This window comes from Cryptomeria japonica, unplaced genomic scaffold (assembly GCF_030272615.1).
Source record: "Cryptomeria japonica unplaced genomic scaffold, Sugi_1.0 HiC_scaffold_211, whole genome shotgun sequence".
In the NCBI taxonomy this organism is placed as follows: domain Eukaryota; kingdom Viridiplantae; phylum Streptophyta; class Pinopsida; order Cupressales; family Cupressaceae; genus Cryptomeria; species Cryptomeria japonica.
In genome coordinates this window covers 187,501-205,000 of record NW_026729033.1, presented here as the reverse complement: position 1 = coordinate 205,000, position 17,500 = coordinate 187,501, and the positions used below count along the sequence as shown (strand labels likewise).

Below are 17,500 nucleotides of genomic sequence, written 5' to 3'. Positions count from 1 at the left end.
TCCGAACTGGGGATTTCTGGGTAGGGGCTTCGGGTGCGCATTACATTTTTGCCCAAGCGTCCAGTGGGGTTTCTGGTGCGCTCCGAAGTGGGGTTATTGGAGCGCATCAAAGGTGCGCAATGCTGGTGCGAACCCGGGAGCGCTCCGATGTGTGCTCCAAGGTGCGGCGTGCACGAAGTCCGAGCCCGGTTTGCCCCGGGTGCGCACCTCGCGTGCACCTTCGCCGGGGTGAGCACCTTGGTGTGCAGACCTTGGTTGGGTTGCGCGCCCTGGTGCGCACCAAGGAGCGCTCTGAAGTGTGCTCCAAGGTGCGGCGTGCACGAAGTCGGAGCCCGGTTTGCCCCGGGTGTGCACCTCGGGTGCGCACCTCGCGTGCACCTTCGCTGCGGTGGGCACCTTGGCTGGGTTGCGCGCCTTGGTGGGCACCATGCAGTGCACGAAGTCGGAGCCCGGATTGCCCCGGGCGCGCACCTCCGCCAGGGTGGGCACCTTGGTGCGCACAACTTGCCTGGGCTGCGCACCAGGAAGGGCTCAAGATGGCACCCGCGTTCCGTTTTTTTCACTATCTTTCAGAACGGAAATTTTAAAATCTCGTTTTTTTTTGCCTTTTCTGGAAATTAGTGAAGGCAGCGCATCAAAGGTGCGCAACGCTGGTGCGAACCTGGGAGCGCTCCGATGTGTGCTCCAAGGTGCGGCGTGCACGAAGTCGGACCCCGGTTTGCCCCGGGTGCGCACCTCGCGTGCACCTTGGTGCGCACACCTTGGCTGGGTTGCGCGCCCTGGTGGGCACCATGGTGCGCACCAAGGAGCGCTCCGAAGTGTGCTCCAAGGTGCGGCGTGCACGAAGTCGGAGCCCGGTTTGCCCCGGGTGCGCACCTCGCGTGCACCTTCGCCGCGGTGGGCACCATGGCGTGCACGAAGTCGGAGCCCGGTTTGCCCCGGGTGCGCACCTCGCGTGCACCTTCGCCGGGGTGGGCACCTTGGTGTGCAGACCTTGGCTGGGTTGCGCGCCCTGGTGGGCACCATGGTGCGCACCAAGGAGCGCTCCGAAGTGTGCTCCAAGGTGCGGCCTGCACGAAGTCGGAGCCCGGTTTGCCCCGGGTGTGCACCTCGGGTGGGCACCTTGGTGCGCATGCCTTGCCTGGGCTGCGCACCAGGGCGGGCTCAAGATGGCACCCGCGTTCCTTTTTTTTCACTATCTTTCAAAACGGAAATTTTAAAATCTCATTTTTGTTTGCCTTTTTCTGGAAATTAGTGAAGGCAGCGCATCAAAGGTGCGCACCTCGCTGCCCACCACGGTGCGCAACGCCGGTGGGCACCCGGGAGTGCTTCGAAGTGTGCTCCAAGGTGCTGCGTGCACGTTGTCGGAGCCCGGTTTGCCCCGGGTGCGCACCTCGCGTGCACCTTCGTCGGGGTGGGCACCTTGGCTGGGTTTGCCCCGGCTGCGCTCCGAAGCGGGGTTATTGGAGCGCCGCCTCTTTTTTTGTCGGAGCGTTTGGTGGGGTTTCTCGCATTGGCTCTTCCGAGGCCCGGTTGCCACCCTGGCGCGCACGAAGTCGGAAGTAGGGTTAATTGCCCGGGTGCGCACCTTTGCCAGGGTGGGCACCTTACCTGGGCTGCGCACCAGGGCGGGCTCAAGATGGCACGCGCGTTCCGTTTTTTTCACTATCTTTCAAAACGGAAATTTTAAAATCTCCTTTTTTTTTTGCCTTTTCTGGAAATTAGTGAAGGCAGCGCATCAAAGGTGCGCACCTCGCTGCCCACCTTGGTGTGCTCTGAGGTGCGCACCCGGGAGCGCTACGAAGTGTGCTCCAAGGTGCGGCGTGCACGTTGTCGGAGCCCGGTTTGCCCCGGGTGCGCACCTCGCCTGCACCTTGGCCGGGGTGGGCACCTTGGCTGGGTTTGCCCAGGGTGCGCTCCGAAGCGGGGTTACTGGAGCGCCCCCTCTTTTTTTGTCAGAGCGTTTGGTGGGGTTTCTCGCATTGGCTCTTCCCAGGCCCGGTTGTTGGGTGCGCTCCCACCCTGGCGCGCGCGAAGTTGGAAGTTGGGTTAATTGCCCGGGCGCGCACCTTCGCCAGGGTGGGCACCTTGGTGCGCACACCTTGGCTGGGCTGCGCACCAGGGCGGGCTCAAGATGGCACCAGCATTCCCTTTTTCTCACTATCTTTCAAAACGGAAATTTTAAAATCTCGTTTTTTTTTTGCCTTTTATGGAAATTAGTGAAGGCATCGCATCAAAGGTGCGCACCTCGCTGCCCACCTTGGTGTGCTCCGAGGTGCCCACCACGGTGCGCAACGCCGGTGCGAACCCGGGAGCGCCCCGATGTGTGCTCCAAGGTGCGGCGTGCACGAAGTCGGACCCCGGTTTGCCCCGGGTGCGCACCTCGCGTGCACCTTGGTGCGCACACCTTGGCTGGGTTGCGCGGCCTGGTGGGCACCATGGTGCGCACCAAGGAGCGCTCCGAAGTGTGCTCCAAGGTGCGGCGTGCACGAAGTCGGAGCCCGGTTTGCCCCGGGTACGCACCTCGCGTGCACCTTCGCCGGGGTGGGCACCTCGGCTGGGTTGCGCGCCCTGGTGCGCACCAAGGAGCGCTCCGAAGTGTGCTCCAAGGTGCGGCGTGCACGAAGTCGGAGCCCGGTTTGCCCCGGGTGCGCACCTTCGCCGCGGTGCGCACCATGGCGTGCACGAAGTCGGAGCCCGGTTTGCCCCGGGTGCGCACCTCGCGTGCACCTTCGGCGGGGTTGCGCGCCCTGGTGGGCACCATGGTGCGCACCAAGGAGCGCTCCGAAGTGTGCTCCAAGGTGCGGCGTGCACGAAGTCGGAGCCCGGTTTGCCCCGGGTGCGCACCTCGCGTGCACCTTCGGCGGGGTTGCGCGCCCTGGTGGGCACCATGGTGCGCACCAAGGAGCGCTCCGAAGTGTGCTCCAAGGTGCGGCGTGCACGAAGTCGGAGCCCGGTTTGCCCCGGGTGCGCACCTCGCGTGCACCTTCGCCGCGGTGGGCACCATGGCGTGCACGAAGTCGGAGCCCGGTTTGCCCCGGGTGCGCACCTCGCGTGCACCTTCGCCGGGGTGGGCACCTCGGCTGGGTTGCGCGCCCTGGTGCGCACCAAGGAGCGCTCCGAAGTGTGCTCCAAGGTGCGGCGTGCACGAAGTCGGAGCCCGGTTTGCCCCGGGTGCGCACCTCGCGTGCACCTTCGCCAGGGTGGGCACCTCGGTGCGCACACCTTCTCAATGTTTTCTTGCCTTTTCTGGAAATTGGTGAAGGCAGCGCATCAAAGGTGCGCACCTCGGTGTGCTCCGAGGTGCGAACCCGAGAGCGCTCCGAGGTGCCCACGAAGTCGAAAGTCGGGTTAATTGCATTGTTTTCCCCGGGTGCGCTCCGAGGTGCGCAACATCGGCGCGCACCAAGGAGGGCTCCGAAGTGTGCTCCAAGGTGCGCACGATGGCGTGCACCTCTGGTGCGCACGATTCGGAGCTCGGTTTGACCGGGGTGCGCACACCTTGGCTGGGTTGCGCACCTTTTGTGCGCTCCAAGGTGCGCACGAAGTCGGAGCTCGGTTTGCCCCGGGTGCGCACCTTCGCCAGGGTGCGCACCTTGATGCGCACGCCTTGGCTGGGCTGCGCACCTTGGTGGGCGCCATGGTGCGCACCTTTCGTGCGCTCCAAGGTGCGCACGAAGTCGGAGCTCGGTTTGCCCCGGGTGCGCACCTTGGTGGGCGCCATGGTGCACTCCGAGGTGCCCAAGATTGGTGCGCACCAAGGAGCGCTCCGAAGTGCGCTCCAAGGTGCGCGCGAAGTCGAAAGTTGGGTTAATTGTCCGGTTTGCCTCGGGTGCGCACCTTGCGTGCACCTTCGCCAGGGTGGGCGCCTTGGTGCGCACACCTTGGCTGGGCTGCGCACACCTTGGCACCCGCGTTTCCTTCATTTTAAATTTTTTTTTTTTACAATCTCTCAAGTGGGAAATTCTATAATCTCAACTTTTTTTGCCTTTTCAGGAAACTTTTGAATGGAGCGCATCATTGGTGCGCTCCGAAGTGTGCTCCAAAGCTCTCTCCAGCTGCGTGCACCTGCCCCGGCCGCGCACCCGGCCCCGCCCAGCTTCGCTCACCTGTCCCGGGCGTCTGGTGCGGAACCTTAGAGTAAGAAACATCACCGTGCACCTTGGCCAACGTGCGCGACTCGACCGAGCGCGCACTGGCCGAGGTGCACACCGATTTCACCTGGGTGCGCGCGCAGCACCTCGGGCGCACCGGGGTGCGCGCACAACGCCCGGGTTGCACCGTGGCCTGTGTGCTCGGGGTGCCTCGGGTGCGCGCTCGGTGTCGCCCCCCGCGCGCGCGGTAGTGCGGGCAGCGCACCCCGGCCCGGCCCGGCCCCGACGAGAACGCAAACGGGCAAAAGGTTTATTCAAATAGCATTGCGACGCCCGGCGAAAAACTAAAAAAGGGTGCAACACCGGGACTTCCCGGGAGGTCACCCATCCCAGTACTACTCCGGCCCAAGCGCGCTTAACTGCGGAGTTCTGATGGGATCCGGTGCACTAATGCTGGTATGATCGCACCCGTTATGAGCTTGTCGCAGTGTGTACTTAGCAAACCGCGACCCACGTGCGAATCCACCCCGGCCACCCACCCCCGTCGAGGTGCACACCCTCCCTCGCGAAGTGCGCCCCGTTCGCCAAGTGTGAGCCCTGCCCGGGTGCGCGCACCTTGCTAGGGCGTCGGGTGTGCACCCGGCCCGGCCTACGTGCGTGCACCTGGAGGGGGCGTCGTGTGCGTGCAGTGTCCCGTCTGCAACGCGGTGCCCACACACCACCTCGGGCGCAACGACCTGCGCTCACATGTGGGCCGAGTGCACCTTGGTGCATGTTCGGGGCGCCTCGGGTGCACGCTCGATCTTGCCCCGGTGCACCAAGGCGCTCGGTTTGCCCCGGGTGCGCACTTGGTGCAAGGTGGGCACCCAAAATAGGGATCAAGCACCAAAACACAAGTTTCGGGATGCAAAATGGGACCCAAGGACCACAAATGCGTTCCAAGACCCATGATGGGTCCACGAGAACAAAAATGTGTTCCGAGACTTAATAAACAAATATTGGGTTTTAGGAGAAGAAACATGCTCTGATGCCCAAAACGAGAATCGACCCCGAAAAGGCCACAGGCCAAAAGTGGGATGCGAGACAAAAAAAAATGGGACCCGAGGACCAAAATTGGGTTCCCAGGTCGAAGACAGGGCAACCGGACAAGAAACGACCTCTAAGGCTCGAAATGAGTCCCGACGACTAAAACTTGACAAGAAGCACCCATCAGGCACCCAACTCGACACCCATGGGATGCCGACCCACCCGGGCTTCCACCTAGCACACCTTGGCACCCACCCACCCTCGCACCCAACCTCGCACCCAACTTAGCACCTTTGAACCCACATTGGCACTCACCCTGACCCTGGCACCTTGGAACCCACATTGGCACTCACCTTGACCCTGGCACCCACCTTTGCACTCACCTTGGGACCCACCCTGGCTCCCACCTCGGCACCCACCCAGACACCCACCTTGGTTCCTTGGCACCCACCTTGGATCCTTGGCACCCACCCCGACACCCACCTTGGCACGCAACTTGGCTACTTGCCACCCACCTTGGCTCCTTGACGCCCACCCCGACAACCACCCCGTGACCTACCCTGGCTAGGGTTGGTGCACACCCACCCTGGTGCCCACCTTGGCACCCACCCTATGACCCACCTTGGCACGCACCTTAGTACCCACCCCGTTACCCACCCTAGGACCCACCCCGTGACCCACCTTGGCCAGGGTGGGTGCACCCACCCTGGTGCCCACCTTGGCACCCACCCATCCTAGCACCCAGCCTGTGACCGGGCTTGGAACCCAACCTTGCACCCGCACCCGTCTTGGCCAGTGTGGGTGCGCACCCATCCTGGCACCCACGTTGTGACACACCCTTTAACCCACGCACCCTAGCACCCACGTTGGCACCCACCTTGGAACCCAACCTAGCAACTTGGCACCCACCCCGTGACCCACCTTGGCATCCACCATAGCAGTCGCCGACTTGGCACCCACCTCGGCACCCACCTTGACACTTGTGGACCCACCTTGCCACTCACCCTAGCATCGACCCATCCTAGCACCCACCCTGGCACCTTTGCACCCTAGCACTCACCCATCCTAGCACCTAACCTGTGACCCACCTTGACACTCACCCTCGCACCCACCTTGGAACCCAACCTAGCACCCACCCACCCTGACACCAACCCTAGCACCTACCCACCCTTGCACCCACCCTGTGACCCATCTTGGCACCCACCCATCCTACCACTCAACCTATCACCCACCTTCTCACCCACCTTGGCATCCACCTTAGCACCCACCCACACTGGCACCTTGGCACCCACCTCGGGCAAGGTGGGTGCACACCCACCCTGGCACCCAATTTAGAACCCACCGAGCATGTTACCCACCTTGGCACCCACATTGCAGCCCACCCTAGTACCCACCCTATGACCCACATTGGCATCCACACCCTAGCACCCAGGCACCTCGACACCCGCCTTGACACCCACCCTAGCACTGAACCTGTGACCCACCTTGGAACTCACCCTAGAACCCACCCACCCTGTGAACCACCTTGGCATCCACCTTAGCACCCACCCACCTTGGCACCCACTCTAGCACTCACCCATCCTAACACCCAACTTGTTACCCACCTTGGCACCCGCCCTCGCGTCCACCTTGAAACCCACCCTAGCACCCACCCACGCAGGAGCCCACCTTGGCACCCAACCTAACACCCACGCATCCTGGCACCCAACTTGTGACCCACCTTGGAACCCACCCTAGTACCCACCTTTGAACCCACTATATCACCAACCCACCTTGGCACCCACCCTATGACCCTCTTTGGAATCCACCCTAGCACGCACCCACCCTGGCACCCACCATGGAGCGCACCCTAGCACCCACCCACCTCGGCACGCACCTCAACACCCACCTTGGTGTGCGCACTGCGCCAACCTCTCAAAGACCCTATGTGGTGCGCTCCAAAGTGTACACCTTTGGTGCGCTCCAAGGTGCGCACCTTTGGTGCACACCGAGGTGCACACCAAAGTGTGCACCGAGGTGAGCACCAAAGTGCACTCCAGGGTGCACACCAAGGCGTGCACCTTTGGTGCGGTCAATGCAAACGAATTCGGAAGTTGGGGTCGATGTCCTAATCGCTGCTGCAGACTACACGTATGAGAATCGGACAAATAGCTTTATATAGGGGAGGTGTTGCGTTTGATGGGTCGACTCCCCTGGTTGTGTGCACTGCACCAACTTCAAAGACCCTGTCTTGTTTAAGAAGTCAAAAGTTGGGGTGGATGTCCTAATCATTGCTGCAGTCTACGCATGTATGAGAATCAGACAAATAGCTTATATAGGGGAGGTGTTGCATTCGGTGGGTTGACTCCCCTGGTTGTGCGCACTGCGCCAACCTCAAAGACCCCGCATAGCAGAAGAAGTCGGAAGTCGGATTTTGGTGAGCACCAAGGCGTGCACCTTTGGTGCGGTCAACGCAGACGAATTCAGAAGTTGGGGTGGATGTCCTAATCGTTGTTGCAGGCTACACATGTATGAGAATCAGACAAATAGCTTATATAGGGGAGGTGTTGGGTTTGATGGGTCAACTCCCTTGGTTGTGCGCATTACGCCAACCTCAAAGACCTTGTTTTCGTTAAGAAGTCAAAAGTTGGGGTCAATGTCCTAATGGCTCCTGCAGGCTACACATGTATGAGAATCGGACAAATAGCTTATATAGGGGAGGTGTTGGGTTTGATGGGTCGACTCCCCTGGTTGTGCGCATTACGTCAACCTCAAAGACCTTGTTTTCGTTAAGAAGTCAAAAGTTGGGGTCGATGTCCTAATTGCTCCTGTAGACTACACATGTATGAGAATCAGACAAATAGCTTATATAGGGGAGGTGTTGGGTTTGATGGGTTGACTCCCCTAGTTGTTCGCATTACACCAACCTCAAAGACCTTGTTTTCGTTTAGAAGCCGAAAGTTGGGGTCGATGTCCTAATTGCTCCTGCAGGCTACGCATGTATGAGAATCAGACAAATAGCTTATATAGGGGAGGTGTTGGGTTTGATGGGTCGACTCCCCTGGTTGTGCGCATTGCGCCAACCTCAAAGACCCTGCATTGCGGATGAAGTCGAAAGTCAGAGTTTGGTGTGCTACAAGGTGTGGTCGAAGGTGCTCACCTAGGTGTGCACCTTTGGAGCACAGGAAAAGTGCCCTCCAAAAGTGCGCACCTTTGGAGTGCACAAAAGTGCCCTCCAAAAGTGCGCACCTTTGGAGCGCAGAAAAGTGCCCTCCAAAAAGTGCCCTCCAAAAGTGCGCACCTTTGGAGCGCAGAAAAGTGCCCTCCAAAAAGTGCCCTCCAAAAGTGCGCACCTTTGGAGCGCAGAAAAGTGCCCTCCAAAAAGTGCCCTCCAAAAGTGCGCACCTTTGGAGCGCAGAAAAGTGCCCTCCAAAAAGTGCCCTCCAAAAGTGCGCACCTTTGGAGCGCAGAAAAGTGCCCTCCAAAAAGTGCCCTCCAAAAGTGCGCACCTTTGGAGCGCAGAAAAGTGCCCTCCAAAAAGTGCCCTCCAAAAGTGCGCACCTTTGGAGCGCAGAAAAGTGCCCTCCAAAAAGTGCCCTCCAAAAGTGCGCACCTTTGGAGCGCAGAAAAGTGCCCTCCAAAAAGTGCCCTCCAAAAGTGCGCACCTTTGGAGCGCAGAAAAGTGCCCTCCAAAAGTGCGCACCTTTGGAGCGCAGAAAAGTGCCCTCCAAAAGTGCGCACCTTTGGAGCGCACAAAAGTGCCCTCCAAAAGTGCGCACTTTTGGTGCGCACCAAGGCGCTGGTTCGGTCGTTGCAGGCGAGTTCGGAAGTTGGGGTCGATGTCCTGAGCGGAGGTGCAAACTACACAGGTGTCGGAATCGGACAAATAGCTTATATAGGGGAGGTGTATGCTTCGATGGGTCGACTCCCCAGGTTGAGCGCACCGCGCCAACCTCAAAGACCCTACGGTATGGATGAAGTCGGAAGTTGGGTCCGATGACCGATTCGATTAGTAGGTATGCTCATGAGGTCGGAATTTGGGTCCGATGACCTGCCATGTGCAGGAAGGCGAATGTTGACACTGTGCGTTGCAAGGTGCACACCAAGGCGCTGGTGCGGTCTTTTTAGTCGAGTTCGGAAGTTGGGGTCGATGTCCTGATCGGAGGTGCAAGCTACACAGGTGTGGGAATCGGACAAATAGCTTATATAGGGGAGGTGTATGCTTCGTTGGGTCGACTCCCCGGGTTGAGCGCACCGCGCCAACCTCAAAGACCCTACGGTATGGATGAAGTCGGAAGTTGGGTCCGATGACCGATTCGATATGTAGGCATACTCGCGAGGTCGGAATTTGGGTCCGATGACCTGCCACGTGCAGGAAGGCGAATGTTGGCACTGTGCGTTGCAAGGTGCGCACCAAGGCGCTGGTTCGGTCGTTGGAGGCGAGTTCGGAAGTTGGGGTCGATGTCTTGATCGGAGGTGCAAACTACACAGGTGTGGGAATCGGACAAATAGCTTATATAGGGGAGGTGTATGCTTCGTTGGGTCGACTCCCCGGGTTGAGCGCACCGCGCCAACCTCAAAGACCCTACGGTATGGATGAAGTCGGAAGTTGGGTCCGATGACCGATTCGATATGTAGGCATACTCGCGAGGTCGGAATTTGGGTCCGATGACCTGCCATGTGCAGGAAGGCGAATGTTGGGACTGTGCGTCGCAAGGTGCGCACCAAGGCGCTGGTGCCGTCGTTGCAGTCGAGTTCGGAAGTTGGGGTCGATGTCCTGGTCAGAGGTGCAAACTACACAGGTGTGGGAATCGGACAAATAGCTTATATAGGGGAGGTGTATGCTTCGATGGGTCGACTCCCTGGGTTGAGCGCACCGCGCCAACCTCAAAGACCCTACAGTATGGATGAAGTCGGAAGTTGGGTCCGATGACCGATTCGATACGTAGGCATATTGGCGAGGTCTGAATTTGTGTCCGATGACCTGCCATGCGCAGGAAGGCGGAATTTGGGTCCGATGACCGAGTTGATGGCGTGCCATGCGCAGAAAGGCGGAATTTGGGTCCGATGACCGAGTTGATGTTGATGGCCCGCCATGCACAGGAAGGCGGAATTTGGGTCCGATGACCGATTTGAAGGCGTGCCATACGCAAAAAGGCGGAGTTTGGGTCCGATGACCGAGTTGATATTGATGGCCCGCCATGCGCAGGAAGGCGGAATTTGGGTCCGATGACCTGACATACGCATGGAGTCCGACTCGGGGGCCGATGTTCGATTCGATGACTTGCATTGTGGGTAAAGTCGGAAGTTGTGGTCTTTGACCCGATTCGATGACCAGACTTCGGCTGCTTGAGAATCGGACAAATAACTTATATAGGGGAGGTAGTGTTCTCGAGCATCCTCCCCCCGTGCCCGTTTATGTCGATTGATGCTGGTGCTCGACTGGTTGGAGCGCTCGGATGCAAAAATCTTGCACCAGGATTTATCGATTGTGATGGACACGGCAAGTCTCCTGATTGCTATGCAGGAGCTCATCGTGAATCTCTATGCGGCCTTGGTATGGACTCGACCTGCGGAATGGTTCGGCAATGGTAGTCGCTCCAACACGTCCTTGCAATGGCCACAGAGGTGATTCGACTAGAGCTCCAGTCTAGCTTTTGGGTTGCTTGGCGGACTGGTATAGCCGCGATCGAGTTCCGGCCATGAACGTTTTAGATAGCTCTTGGGCTTTCTGGGACGGAAGTCGGAAGTTTGGGCTGTTGTCCGATTTGATGACCATTCTTCGGATGTGTGAGAATCGGACAAATAACTTATATAGGGGACTGTGTTGTCTCACGCAGCCCCCTCCGTGCCCCTCTATCTCGACCGATGTTGGTGCTTGAAAGGGTTGGGATCGCTCGGATTTATAAACGTGCACCACCATTTGTCGAGTGTGAGGGACGCGGCAGGTCTCCTAAATGCTATGCGGGCGCTCTCTGAGAATCTCTATCCGGCCTCGACACAGACTAGTCTTGCTGAATGGTTTGGCACTGGTAGTCGATCCAACACGTCGTTGTTGTGGCCGCCTAGGCGATTCGATTCGAGCCCCCGTCTAGCTTTTGGGTTGCTTGGCGGATTTTGCCCTATCCGCAAGTGAGCTCGGTCCCTAAACGTTCGAGAAACCCGATTGCTATGCGCCGACTCTCTTTCTTGCGAGCCTCCATCTAGCTTTTGGGTCTCTACGGAACGGAAGTCGGAATCTGGGACCGTTGTTTGATTCGACGAGGCAGACTACGGTTGTGCGAGAATCGGACAAATAACTTATATAGGGGAGGTGTTGACTGGAGCATTCTCCCCCGTGCCCCTCTAACTCGACCAATGCTGGCGCTCGAACGGTGGTAGCGCTCGGATTTTCATTGAGCGCCAGCATTGGTCGATTTAGAGGGGCATGCGAGATTCCCGAATGCTATGCGAGGGCTCTAACGGAAATGTCTATTGGTTTCGGTATGGATGCAATTGCGAGTGGTTCGGCAAAGGTAGTCGTTCCGATGCGTCCATGTCGTGGCCAAATCGATAATTCGATTTGAGCCCTCGTATAGCATTTGGGTCTCTCGATGTGATTCCGCATTCCAGTCCCTTTGGGCACTGCTTGAGCCGCATCCCAGGGGGTTCCCTTCCCAATAATCTGCCTCGCAACCCGATTGCTATGCGGTGAGGCTCCTCGGCCGCCTCGGAACTATCTGTGTATCAGACGCATCGCGGGATAAGGGGTTGGCAACGGTAGTCGCCCCAAGCGCGTCCGATGCTTGGACCATTCCGAGGCGGCCCTGAAGCCTCTTCCGTCTAGCCGTTGGGTCCTTCTCGCCGCATCCCTCGCCTCGCACCCCGATTGCTATGCGGTGAGGCTCCTCGGCCGCCTCGGAACTATCTGTGTATCGGACGCGTCGCGGGATAAGGGGTTGTCACTGGTAGTCGCCCCAAGCGCGTCCGATGCTTGGACCATTCCGAGGCGGCCCTGAAGCCTCTTCCGTCTAGCCGTTGGGTCCTTCTCGCCGCATCCCTCGCCTCGCACCCCGATTGCTATGCGGTGAGGCTCCTCGGCCGCCTCGGAACTATCTGTGTATCGGACGCGTCGCGGGATAAGGGGTTGTCATTGGTAGTCGCCCCAAGCGCGTCCGATGCTTGGACCATTCCGAGGCGGCCCTGAAGCCTCTTCCGTCTAGCCGTTGGGTCCTTCTCGCCGCATCCCTCGCCTCGCACCCCGATTGCTATGCGGTGAGGCTCCTCGGCCGCCTCGGAACTATCTGTGTATCGGACGCGTCGCGGGATAAGGGGTTGTCACTGGTAGTCGCCCCAAGCGCGTCCGATGCTTGGACCATTCCGAGGCGGCCCTGAAGCCTCTTCCGTCTAGCCGTTGGGTCCTTCTCGCCGCATCCCTCGCCTCGCACCCCGATTGCTATGCGGTGAGGCTCCTCGGCCGCCTCGGAACTATCTGTGTATCGGACGCGTCGCGGGATAAGGGGTTGTCACTGGTAGTCGCCCCAAGCGCGTTCGATGCTTGGACCATTCCGAGGCGGCCCTGAAGCCTCTTCCGTCTAGCCGTTGGGTCCTTCTCGCCGCATCCCTCGCCTCGCACCCCGATTGCTATGCGGTGAGGCTCCTCGGCCGCCTTGGAACTATCTGTGTATCGGACGCGTCGCGGGATAAGGGGTTGTCACTGGTAGTCGCCCCAAGCGCGTCCGATGCTTGGACCATTCCGAGGCGGACCCGAAGCCTCTTCCGTCTAGCCGTTGGGTCCTTCTCGCCGCATCCCTCGCCTCGCACCCCGATTGCTATGCGGTGAGGCTCCTCGGCCGCCTCGGAACTATCTGTGTATCGGACGCGTCGCGGGATAAGGGGTTGTCACTGGTAGTCGCCCCAAGCGCGTCCGATGCTTGGACCATTCCGAGGCGGACCCGAAGCCTCTTCCGTCTAGCCGTTGGGTCCTTCTCGCCGCATCCCTCGCCTCGCACCCCGATTGCTATGCGGTGAGGCTCCTCGGCCGCCTTGGAACTATCTGTGTATCGGACGCGTCGCGGGATAAGGGGTTGTCACTGGTAGTCGCCCCAAGCGCGTCCGATGCTTGGACCATTCCGAGGCGGACCCGAAGCCTCTTCCGTCTAGCCGTTGGGTCCTTCTCGCCGCATCCCTCGCCTCGCACCCCGATTGCTATGCGGTGAGGCTCCTCGGCCGCCTTGGAACTATCTGTGTATCGGACGCGTCGCGGGATAAGGGGTTGTCACTGGTAGTCGCCCCAAGCGCGTCCGATGCTTGGACCATTCCGAGGCGGACCCGAAGCCTCTTCCGTCTAGCCGTTGGGTCCTTCTCGCCGCATCCCTCGCCTCGCACCCCGATTGCTATGCGGTGAGGCTCCTCGGCCGCCTTGGAACTATCTGTGTATCGGACGCGTCGCGGGATAAGGGGTTGTCACTGGTAGTCGCCCCAAGCGCGTCCGATGCTTGGACCATTCCGAGGCGGCCCCGAAGCCTCTTCCGTGTAGCCGTTGGGTCCTTCTCGCCGCATCCCTCGCCTCGCACCCCGATTGCTATGCGGTGAGGCTCCTCGGCCGCCTTGGAACTATCTGTGTATCGGACGCGTCGCGGGATAAGGGGTTGTCACTGGTAGTCGCCCCAAGCGCGTCCGATGCTTGGACCATTCCGAGGCGGCCCCGAAGCCTCTTCCGTGTAGCCGTTGGGTCCTTCTCGCCGCATCCCTCGCCTCGCACCCCGATTGCTATGCGGTGAGGCTCCTCGGCCGCCTTGGAACTATCTGTGTATCGGACGCGTCGCGGGATAAGGGGTTGTCACTGGTAGTCGCCCCAAGCGCGTCCGATGCTTGGACCATTCCGAGGCGGACCTGAAGCCTCTTCCCTCTAGCCGTTGGGGCTTTCTCGCCGCATCCCTCGCCTCGCACCCTGATTGCTATGCTGTGAGGCTCCTCGGCCGCCTTGGAACTATCTGTGTATCGGACGCATCGCGGGATAAGGGGTTGGCAGTGGTAGTCGCCCCAAGCGCATCCGATGCTTGGACCATTCCGAGGCGGCCCTGCAGCCTCTTCCGTCTAGCCGTTGGGGCCATCTCGCCGCATCCCCCACCTCGCACCACGATTGCTATGCGGTGAGGCTCCTTGGCCGCCTCGGAACTATCTGTGTATCGGACGCATCGCGGGATAAGGGGTTGTCACTGGTAGTCGCCCCAAGCGCGTCCGATGCTTGGACTATTCCGAGGCGGCCCTGCAGCCTCTTCCGTCTAGCCGTTGGGGCCATCTCGCTGCATCCCCCACCTCCTCGGCCGCCTCGGAACTATCTGTGTATCGGACGCATCGCGGGATAAGGGGTTGGCAGTGGTAGTCGCCCCAAGCGCGTCCGATGCTTGGACTATTCCGAGGCAGCCCTGCAGCCTCTTCCGTCTAGCCTTTGGGGCCATCTCGCCGCATCCCTCGCCTCGCACCCCGATTGCTATGCGGTGAGGCTCCTCGGCCGCTTGGGAACTATCTTCGTATCGGACGCATCGCGGGATAAGGGGTTGTCACTGGTAGTCGCCCCAAGCGCGTCCGATGCTTGGACTATTCCGAGGCGGCCCTGTGGCCTCTTCCGTCTAGCCATTGGGGCCATCTCGCCGCATCCCCCACCTCGCACCCCGATTGCTATGCGGTGAGGCTCTTCGGCCGCCTTGGAACTATCTTCGTATCGGACGCATCGCGGGATAAGGGGTTGTCACTGGTAGTGGCCCCAAGCGCGTCCGATGCTTGGACTATTCCGAGGCGGCCCTGCAGCCTCTTCCGTCTAGCCGTTGGGGCCATCTCGCCGCATCCCCCACCTCGCACCCCGATTGCTATGCGGTGAGGCTCCTCGGCCGCCTTGGAACTATCTTCGTATCGGACGCATCGCGGGATAAGGGGTTGTCACTGGTAGTCGCCCCAAGCGCGTCCGATGCTTGGACTATTCCGACGCGGCCCTGTGGCCTCTTCCGTCTAGCCGTTGGGGCCATCTCGCCGCATCCCCCACCTCGCACCCCGATTGCTATGCGGTGAGGCTCCTCGGCCGCCTTGGAACCATCTTCGTATCGGACGCATCGCGGGATAGGGGGCTGTCACTGGTAGTCGCCCCAAGCGTGTCCGATGCTTGGACCATTCCTAGGCGGCCCTGAAGCCTCTTCCGTCTAGCCGTTGGGGCCTTCCCGCCCCATCCCTCGCCTCGCACCCCCGATTGCTATGCGGTGAGGCTCCTCGGCCGCCTTGGAACCATCTGTGTATCGGACGCATCGCGGGATAAGGGGTTGGCACTGGCAGTCGCCCCAAGCGCGTCCGATGCTTGGACCATTCCGAGGTGGCCCTGAAGCCTCTTCCGTCTAGCCGTTGGGGCCTTCCCGCCCCATCCCTCGCCTCGCACCCCGATTGATATGCGGTGAGGCTCCTCGGCTGCCTTGGAACTATCTGTGTATCGGACGCATCGCGGGATAAGGGGTTGGCACTGGTAGTCGTCCCAATCGCATCCGATGCTTGGACCATTCCGAGGCGGCCCTGCAGCCTCTTCCGTTTAGCCGTCGGGGCCTTCCCGCCGCATCCCTCGCCTCGCATCCCGATTCCTATGCGGTGAGTCTTCTCGGCCGCCGCGGAACTATACCTGTTATTGCTACTGCATCCTTCGGCTGGTAACCTCCTCTGCCGCCTTGGAACGTTCTCTTTGTCGGACGCGTCGCGGGATAAGGGGTTGGCACTGGTAGTCGCCCCAAGCGCGCCCGATGCATAGACCGCTCCGAGTCGACCTTGCTTTCAGCCTCTCACATGCATAGACCTCTCTGAGTCGACCCTGCAGCCTCTCACGTTTAGCCTTTGGAATCTCGCCTCACAACATGATTGCTATCCTTGATGCATCCCTTGCCTCGAGCCCTGATTGCTTTCTTGGCTGCATCCCTCCTCTCCTCACAGCCCGGTTGTCATCACTGCTTCATCCGTCGCTTCATGCATTCTGGCTGCTGGGCCCTTCCCACCGCACACCTCGATTGCTATCTCTTCTGCATCACACACCCCGATTGCTATCTCTGCTACATCCCTCGGCTCTCACTTCTGCATCCTTCGCCTCACACCTCGATTGCTATCAATGCTGCATCCGTAACCTCACACCCCGATTGCTATGCGGGGAGGCTCCTTGGCCGCCTTGGAAATTTCTGTGTGTCGGACGCACCGCGGGATAAGGGGTTGGCACTGGTAGTCGCCCCAAGTGCGCCCGATTCTTAGACCGCTTCGAGGTGACCTCGTAGCCTCTTTCGTCCAGGCTTCCTGCCTTCAACGCCCTTTTTACACCTCGATTGCTATGCGCGGGCTCGTTGGCGTCTATCACCTCTCTGCGAAGAGTGGCACGATGATTGTTGGGGTAAATCGTAGCAGTCCGATCTCTGGCCTTGGGCCATTGTGAGGGCTGATCGATTTCCTGTGCGCATCTCGTGTTCGCCCAGTAACAGACTCGACGACTTGTAATCGGTCTTGTTCCCGATTGTTCCTGGAGGTAGTCTTCGGAACTCTTGGATTTGACCTGTCACTCGAACTGTCCTCTTCCGAGGATGCTTGTGTGTGTGTGCTTGTGCCATTTCCTTGGCGGTATTAACGAGATATTAAAGAGCGGAGTGAGCGCCTCGCCCAGCTATGTTTGGGGCTCTCACTCCCTTACCCGGTGTGCGACCGCTTTGCACGTAGGTTGCGGAGCATCGCGACTCTTTCGATGTTTGGCGGTTGTCTTCCGGTGATGCGTTGGTCCCGAAGTGCACGTTACTAGCATTTCTGCCATTGTTCTCGATCTTTGGCACGTTCTTTCGTTGCAATTGGATATATATCTCCGTTTATACGCGCAGGCTTCTCCCGCCTATTCAGCGCTGTCCCACTCTCAGCACTCTCGTGGTCTCCTTGGCTTCTCTCTCCCGTGAGCGAGCTCTCTTCTCGAGTCTTTTCCATGTCCCATGGAGGTTGCCTTGCGAAATTCGGGCACACAAACGTGACCGGATAAGAGCGGAATTGCCTATGAGGAGAAGCTCACCTTAGGGAGCAGCAATGCCGAGTGTTTCGACAGAGGGTAGAGGGGGCGTTGTTTGGGCGGTTGCACAAAAGAGTGCTACGTTTGCACTGAAGGTTGCTTCTTCGTCTCCGACGAACTCTTCGAGGCAAAAAAGCTTGTTTACGGGGTCGAGGTGGGACTGTTCGTGCGAGTTGCGCCACCAAAAGTGCGTAGGGGGCATATACCTGGGAAATGGATGTCTCTGAGTGGCCTTACTCGGTCGCGTGCACGGTGCATTCTCTAACGGCAGGACTGTCGCGAGCATGTGCGGTTCGGATGTTTTCGGGTAAAGGGTTCCGTACGGGATGTTCTTCCCAGGCTCCTGTGAACCGAG

The 17,500-nt window shown here is 59.7% G+C and overlaps 1 non-coding gene across 1 annotated transcript; it reads right to left on the bottom strand.

Annotated features, from left to right (window-relative positions):
* Positions 1-4,445: 4,445 nt before the first annotated feature.
* LOC131868629 (5S ribosomal RNA) lies at positions 4,446-4,564 on the bottom strand. Its single transcript, XR_009367076.1, has one exon. It is a non-coding gene; the product is annotated as a 5S ribosomal RNA (ribosomal RNA).
* Positions 4,565-17,500: the final 12,936 nt, after the last annotated feature.